Below are 8,615 nucleotides of genomic sequence, written 5' to 3'. Positions count from 1 at the left end.
CATGCCCGCTGGTCAGCTGCGTTCTGGGTATAAGTGCCTGCTATGCGTGTTCCCCGCTGGCGATCCCATACGCTCACTCAGCCGCGGTTTAGTCCCCCCTTCTAGGCGGGCTCGTGTCTTCCCTCCCCGCTAACCATCCTTATGCATGGACTCCCCATCTCTGGGCTAGTCCACAGGTTGTCACCAGGTCTCCCCTCTGGGTAGCAGGTGATCTCCGCAGCATCCTCCCTATCAGGACTGAACGCTTTCCCAACATACCATCGTATTAAAACCTATTTTACTGGGTTATTGCGATTCCCCCAAAAATATAGCTGTTCCTGAACAGGTAAGTAAGGTAAGTAAGAGCCAGGGGACACGTTGGAAGTCTGTGTCTCGGGGCATTGTAGGTGCGCTCGCTCTACTGCGTGGCACACCCTTTGCCAGGGACGTGGTAAGGTTCTTTCGTTGTGGCGTTTTCCATAGATTTCCCCATAGTGGAAGTTTCCACATAGCATTGGTGTTCCCCATCCGAAGGGGAACGTTACGTTTACTAAAGTAACCCTTCGTTCTCCGAGGGGGGAAACGGAAATGCTATGTTCCTTTGCCACAACGATTGTCCCTTAGCTGTTGAGCGTGAAAGTCTCTTCAGCTAGAAAAGGATGTCGAACATTGCACTAGCTGCGTCTTTATAGCATGACTGATTGTCATTGATGCCAGCTGTGCACGCTGATGCCGCCATTGGCATTTTATTGGTCCGTTTTTATACTCTTTCAGATGATTGGTTTCTGACGAAATCCCCATCGTGGAAGTTTCCACATATCATTTCCAATCCCCCCCTCGGGAAACGAAGGGTTACTTAAGTAATCGTAACTTTAACTGTAATCAAACTTTCAAAACAACTACCAAAATGATAAATCAAACGCTCAAATGATCAAATAAAAATGTATTTGATATTTAATTTTAATGAGCAATTTATAACTCCTGTAATAATTAAATGACAAACAAAATACTCAAACTATAATTCAAATGGAGGAACCAATTTCCTGATTACACACAAACAGCTTATAGGCCTTTAGGCCTATAACGACACCTCATTCACACAGACTCTTTGCTGGGTCTTGTTTTTTCTCTATGAAGCATTACAAAGCATTTTTCCTGTTTATGCTGTCATGTTTTGATCCTTGTCTTGTTTACCATTATTATTGTTTTGCCATCTGCCCTGTTTCTAATTTTTTGTCTAATAAAAGTTTTTTTAACATTTGTCTCTGTTTTATTCTTGTTTTATTTAATTTTTTTTTTTTTTTTTTTTTTTTGAACCATGTTTGTTTCATCTGATAATGTTTTATTATTAGTACCAATTTCCAAATAAGTTTCTTTGTTTGCTCAACTTCAGACATTTTAGGTCTGTGCAACTGATGTTCTCAAAAGTTGAGTACACAAGAAAAAGCAAAAGGAAATAAGGATTATGTTTGTTTGTTTTTTTGTTTTTTTGTTCACTCAACTTCAGGCATTCCAGTCCTGCAGACAAAAAAATGTCATGTTGGCACAACTTAAAAAGTTTTGTTACAGAGTAGTTCACCTCTCCAGAAAACTAATAATATTGTTAACCAAACTAAATGTTTTTGTATTATTGACAAATAATTTTAGGTCAGTGCAGTGTAGTTTTTTTTACAGTGTAGATATGATGTATTTTTCTCAGTGCCAGCTTGTAGCACCTGCTCAAATCTGTCTTATACTGAGAGAATATCCTCTAAGGAAATTGCTATAGCAATGATTTATTCGTCTAAGTACACACATGTTTGGAACTTTTCAATCTAACGTTTTACCCTTAAACATTGTTGCAGAGATTTCTTGTGAATGGTTTTGGATGTTTTTTTCATGCAGTGGTTTCCACTGGTATCAAATATATATATATATATATATATATATATATATATATATATATATATATATATATATATATATATATATATATATATATATATATATATATATATATACATTAATTTCACTCTATGAATTATAGGCTTAGGAACAATTACTAGTATGTACCAAACTATCTCATATTGTTATTTGACTTGTTCAGGTGACAGTCTAATGGTTTTAGCTTGGAGCATGAAAGAAAAAAAAGACAATTCCCATATAGACCTTAGGTGTCATATCCACAGATGAGTACATCACAAATTTTAGATTTAGGATTAGGCTTATTTGACTTGAACAATTAAGCAATTACACAGAAACAACACAGAACACCTTGGAAACAGTGTATCAGCAAACAGCCAGTACACCTTAGAAATCACATTGCACCAAGCTAAATCTATACTAAAAAGTGCTTATAGCAAAGTCATAGAGGGCAAACAGTACACAACTGATTGGCAGTGTTCCAATAAAAAGACTTTAGCAACTGCATAGCACAACCCAGATAATTATACAGAATACCCAAACAATGCCCTAGAACACCATAGCACCTGAATTGCAACAACACACCCTAGCAACACCTTACAAATCACCCTGTGCATCAGGAACCATATAGCAGCATGCTAAAATCCATTCAGAAAATGTTAGTAACCACCCAATATACTTTTAGAACAACATAGCAACTGCAGCACTGGACATTGTGGGAAAAAAATGAAGAAAAAAGATAAAAATGAAACAATGTTTACATTAAATACAGTAGTCAAAATTTAAAGTGAATCAAAAATGTTTTTCAAAATTGTCCAGGAGGACAACATGAGAAGAATGTGTGTTATTCAAAAGTTTTTGGGCAACTTTAATGTAAGGTGATGATCCACTTCAAATGTTGACTACTGTATACTAATGTAGACCATGCTATGTCAAGTGCAAAAAAAAAAGCTTACAATCACATAGCATTGTAGCAGTATAATTTAAAGTCAAACATAACGCTTTAAAGTAGAACTTTAATTCACTAAACGATCATAATCATTACCTCGTTACAAAGTCACTTTATAGTTACTGTTATCGTAAAATACACTTCCATTACATGTAAAATCTAAAATTCTACAAATGTCATTGATGCCCAACAAACTATTTTGGCTAGTTATACATTAATAGTTTGATGTTAATATTACTAAAAAGATTGGGATTTTTCTTTATCCTAAAAGGCTTTGTGATGACACAGTCTTTGTAGCCTTCAAGTTGGAGACGCAGCATTTCATAACTGCACGGCAAAGCTTTATCCAACAGGCACTTTGATGTCAAAACAATATCAAATTGAAATCAAGCATGACGATAATAGATGTAATTTTTTTAATGTGTTTATTTTTTTATTTTAGTTTATTTATACAGGGACAATGTACAGCATGACATGTTGTTTCAGAGTTAACTATAAAGCTAATTTACATCTGTAGTCCCTGGGAAGGAAGTTACAAGTTTAAAAATCATTTTAAAATATATATTACAATACCCTTACAGTACAATACATACAATACATCATAGTCAATGAAATGAAATCAAATCAGTGGTTACATATTTGATTTTCTTTAAGACAAATTATAAGAACAGTTTTAAAATTATTAAAAGTGGTACTGTCTCTAATATGCACTGGTTTTTTATTCTATCTTTCTGCTGCTCTGACTGAAAAAAAAAAAAAACTGATTGTCAAAAAACAGTTCTCTTGAGTTTAACTGAACTATCACCTCTAATCGATGACCAACTCTGTCTTATATTGTCCTTGCAGACCATCACACATTGTTTCCGAGGTGGTGGTGCAAGATCATTAAATATTTTAAACACACATCAGCATAACAATAAGAATTGTCGAATGTTTGTAATTTATGTTGTTCAATACAGTTACAGCAATGACAGCTCCTTGGCTTTTTTAGCTTAAATTTTTACAGTTTGTTAATAAATCATATACAATGGTTTTAATGTTGTAATGTTTGCGTGGGACCAGCTTGTAGCACAATAAGATAAATAAGGGAAAATCATTGTGTTCATAAAAAGTTTAGCAGCAGCCATAGGTAACTGAAGCCTGATGTTTCTATAAATCCTTTGTTCGGTTTTAGATGACCTTTTAATGCAGTATTGACATCAAATTGATTTGCATTTTTGACGCATACGCTAAACTGTGTATCACTGTGCTTAAATCTACAAAAACTTTTCAGCACTGTGGTTTTGCACATTTTACAGTGGAGTAAAGTTTTACATCGGCAGACACTCCAAAATAAATAAATAAAGTTGCCACTTTCACACTCACACTGGATTATAAATAAAAGTTCTATGCTTCCAGCAGTATTAGTGGTATTAAGTATTGAAAGCATAAAAAATAAATGCCTTTCCAAGACTAGCCTTAATCAAAGAGGATTAAAACCAGCTCATGTCAAACACCTCCACAGGGCTTTTTGATGCAGCAACCTTTTCTCCCTTTATCCACATGTTCTTTCATGTATGTGAAGAGCACAGTGTCGACAGCAGCTCTCTGCCACTTCCTGTCAAGTATATTCAAGATCTCAGCTCCGAAAGTCTACAGAAGCCATCAAAGTGTAGCTCAGACTCTTTCTACTCTCCTCATTCCAGACACTCTCTGTGTTGCTCCAAGACGTTGGACCGGTGCTGTCAAGGTCTTGGCTGTCTGACCGTCGGCAGTGAAATTAATGACCGCTCTGTAGCCGTTTGATGTCTGTCTACTTTCTGGCACTCTCAGGATGTCATCTTCTGCCCCACGTACGCAATCCTAAATGATACTGGTCAGATGAAAGCTCTGCAGCTGTTAAAGAAGAGACGCTACGTTACAAATCACACCTCCCAGAAGAAGTAGTTTTATCTAATGACTCAACAGAACCTTAACGAGCGAGTGACATGGTTTGCATATAAACAGCCATTATGTGTCAATTGCATGGCAGTTTGACAGTGTGGTTAGTGATGTGAGTGTATGCTGTAGTGAAGGCGCGTGTGTGTGCTGTGCTCTCCGGTGGTGTGTGGTGATGTGGGACTGACAGGCATGGACTGTAGCCCAGACCTCCCTGTGTAGGATACTTTGGGCAGTGCAGGCCTGATTAGGCAACATGAGGCAGGCTGAGTGTTGACATCATCCCCTTAATAACTCCTTCACTGCTCAGACTCACCACCCACATGTCCACATGCTTCCCGCCGGTCATTAGCACATACGCCCCGGGATAATAAATGTGACACCTAGAGTCAGAAGTGCAGCTGATAGAAAGACACCTGTCATAGGCATATTCAACATGCGAAACCCGATGATGGACCTCAAATTAAGGAGAGTTCAGGCAAAAATGAACGTTCTGTCATCATTTACTCACCCTCATGTCGATTCAAACCTACTTTTGTCCAGACAGTAAATGTCAGGTAGGGTTCAAAACATCATTGCACCCTGTTGACTTGCCCTGTCAAGATATTTTTCAAAACATCCTTCTTGTAATACAAAAAATATTTCTTTCAAAGGTCTGGGGTCAACAAGATTTCAGATGGAGTCCGATCACAAGCTTGGAGGATACTAAATTTAGGTATAAACAAGTTCATGTCATTTTAACATTTTTAAGTCATGCTGATAGTGGAAAGTGTTACGTTTTAAAGACAGAACATTATTGGTTGTTTAACGCACTCTCTTGTGTTGTGTTTGTTATGTTTGGGTTCGTTTATTCAGCAGTACATAAAGTTTTAATTTTGCTCATTGAAATTTGCAGGCAAAATAATAATAAATAAACATGTTAATAGAAATCTGTGTAATAAAGGAGTGGGGCAAAATTCTTCTGAATGTAGATTTTACTTAGTATTGTATGTCATGAAAATAGAAAGTGTCACCGTTGGTACAAAAAAAAGCTATTGTCTTGCTCTCTTGTCCACTCTCTAGCTGCATTTCATGCAACAATACCCGAGTGTTCCTGCAAAAGTGAGGAAGACCATGATGAAATAAGAGGAAAGGGTTTCATCTGAATGAGAACCCATGTAGTCAAAAATGACACATTTGAATGTGGGTTAACATCATTTGAAAATGAAAAAAAAAAACTGCTGCTGGGTGGATTCCAATGGGAATCTGCAGTTTATTGGAAGATTTGTATGCCAACTTCACTTGAAAACAAGTGAAATTGTGATTAGATGTTGTAATAACCTACTGTTGCATGGTGATTGAAAATCAGTGCTGTCCAAAACATCATTAAAACATGTTGGCTTTAACTAGTTATTGCTTTGTATTCCTGCTCTATAGCAAACTGAACTAGAACAAAGTCCGTTTAAGGTAAGTCATTTCACTTGGCAGCCATCTTAGAAATGCCTTTTGGGCAGTATGCTCGGGCATTCTGACTGAATGGGAAAACATCAAATTCTCCCAAACTAATGCGCAAGCTAATGCGCAATGCCTACTGGAAAGGAAGAAGATCACGACACCAACCTCATTTATGGCAGTGTTACACATTATTATCCTCTAGATAATGCTTCGTCAGATCACGCTGCTCTTCTGAAGTAATCCACAACTTGGTCTTTATGGTGAATACAGAAATCACAGCGACTCTTTATTTTGTTTTTATTTGTGGGCATTTGAGTAGTTTCTGACATGTGATGTGCGTTTGACAGGATGGACTGTACCTCGTCTTCATTTCATACAGATTACAAAAGTGCACTTGGTTCATTTAAAAGTACAGATTTCAAGCATTATGTGGATATATTTCTTAAGTCTCTGAAGCAAGTATTTACTGAGATTCCAGTGTGTTTGTTGTCCACCAAACTGTCGCTTCCCCCTGGAAAAAACGTCAGTCTATAGCGATCGATGATTGACTCCTGTGCTAGTAGGTGGGACTTCATTCGCCAAATTGACTGTTACACTTTTCCCCATTCAAAACTAGACAAGTGACATATCTTGTGTATTCTATTGTCTTTGACTAGAACTTAAAGTTCGTTGACGATCTTTGATGTTGTCTTGAGATGTTGCCAATATGAGTGATATAAATCAACCCTGATATCTCTATGAGAGATAAAAACTGGACTTGGACATTATGTAAAAATGGCTTGTCATATTTTATTGAAAACACATTGCTTAATAAGTGTGAAATGGATACATGAAAAAATGGCTTGCCATATCAGTAAAAAATATGAAGTTTAAGTCAAAATAGCTTGCCATATTTTGAGAAAAAATAATGGTTAAAACTTATTCATTAAAAAACTATACATCTGATTACCTGAAAATAATTTACAACAAAATTTATTGCAGAACACATCTTTTAGCAAAAATTTGGGGCTCGTATAATTTTTTTATATGCCTGCATTATTAAAATGTAATACTTCATATTTTGTTTATTCAAAAATTATATGTCTGATTGGCATGAGTAGATAAAGCAACTATCTTGAATGCAGAAGGCACATTTTGACCAAATTTGGGCCTTGTAGCATGAACGGCCTAGGAGGAGATACATTTGTTTTCGAGGACAGAGTAGTATAACAGTATATAAAGCCAACATAATTAGTTTATTCATTTACCTGAGCACTCAAAAGTGATGTCAAGGACAAATAAAATATAGAGATAGGGGCTGAACAAAATCTAAATACAAGTTATCACATGAAATGAATTTGAATGCAAGTTAATGTCATGAGTCAAATGTCTTGGCATGTCTTAGCTAGAAACAAAGCCTTACGATGCACCACTTTTATTGCTGCTGACAGAAAGTTTGCTGGCAAATCCAGACATTCCAAAAGGAATCGAGTGTTTTGCTATCAGGAGTTTTGTTTGATGATGAAACAAAAAGTGCAGGTTGTTGGAATATTCAATCAAGTCAAAGCCTGTTCAATAAAAAAGGTCAGGAAAGGTTTTTCTTCAATGGCAAAAATCATAACAATTTATTGGATACAAATGAATAATTTGAGTCACAGAATTCTGTTATCCTCAATGTAATGCAAATGTTACATTCAGGAGGTGTGCAACAATTTTCATTTCCTGAATTTAACTTTATAGGCAACTAATATTAACTAGTGGAGTTTAGTGAAATTCGTCACTTGTCAATCATTCTCCAGTCCTCCATTGGCCACACTCCAGACAGTCCTCTTTATCTATGAATTTTCTGCACAACAATAAAGCACAAGACTTTTCTCAACTGCACATATTCTGTGTTAAAATACTGCTGACAGAAAGTTTCTAGCTGCCCAGCTCAAATTAATTTAGACAATCAGGTCTGTTTATCTCTAACAGCTCTATCTACTTCTGCAAAAAATGCTAAATAGTATGCACAGCATCCCACACACAACAGTAGAAGTGCAGTTAATTTATAACCCTTAAATGACCAATACAAATATTTGTTTAATAAAAAGAAGATGAGACAAAAAAATAAATTATATATTCCTTTTTCCCAACAATGTAAAACTCAGTTTAGAACAAATGAAGTAGTACATGTTGTCTTTTTGTGTGAACTATCTCTTTAAGATTTCATTGTTTGCATTTTTTGCCACTTCTCAGCTTTCACAGTGGCAATGCAATTTCTTCCAGAAATAACAAACACTTAGTCTTTGATTTAACCTGAATCACGTTATCAGCTCAGACTTGCCAGAAGAGCAGTATTGTATACTTGTAAACCCATCATACAGTATCTTGTTCAGCCCAAAACTGTCGAATAATGCTTCTTACATTCCTCAGCTCTCCAAGTCAAACATGTCTCCCTCTCCGCGGATTCGCT

The sequence above is a fragment of the Danio aesculapii genome, chromosome 5 (genome assembly GCF_903798145.1).
Source record: "Danio aesculapii chromosome 5, fDanAes4.1, whole genome shotgun sequence".
Taxonomy (NCBI): domain Eukaryota; kingdom Metazoa; phylum Chordata; class Actinopteri; order Cypriniformes; family Danionidae; genus Danio; species Danio aesculapii.
The sequence above is the reverse complement of the archived record's forward strand: the minus strand, read 5'-3'. Positions refer to the sequence as shown.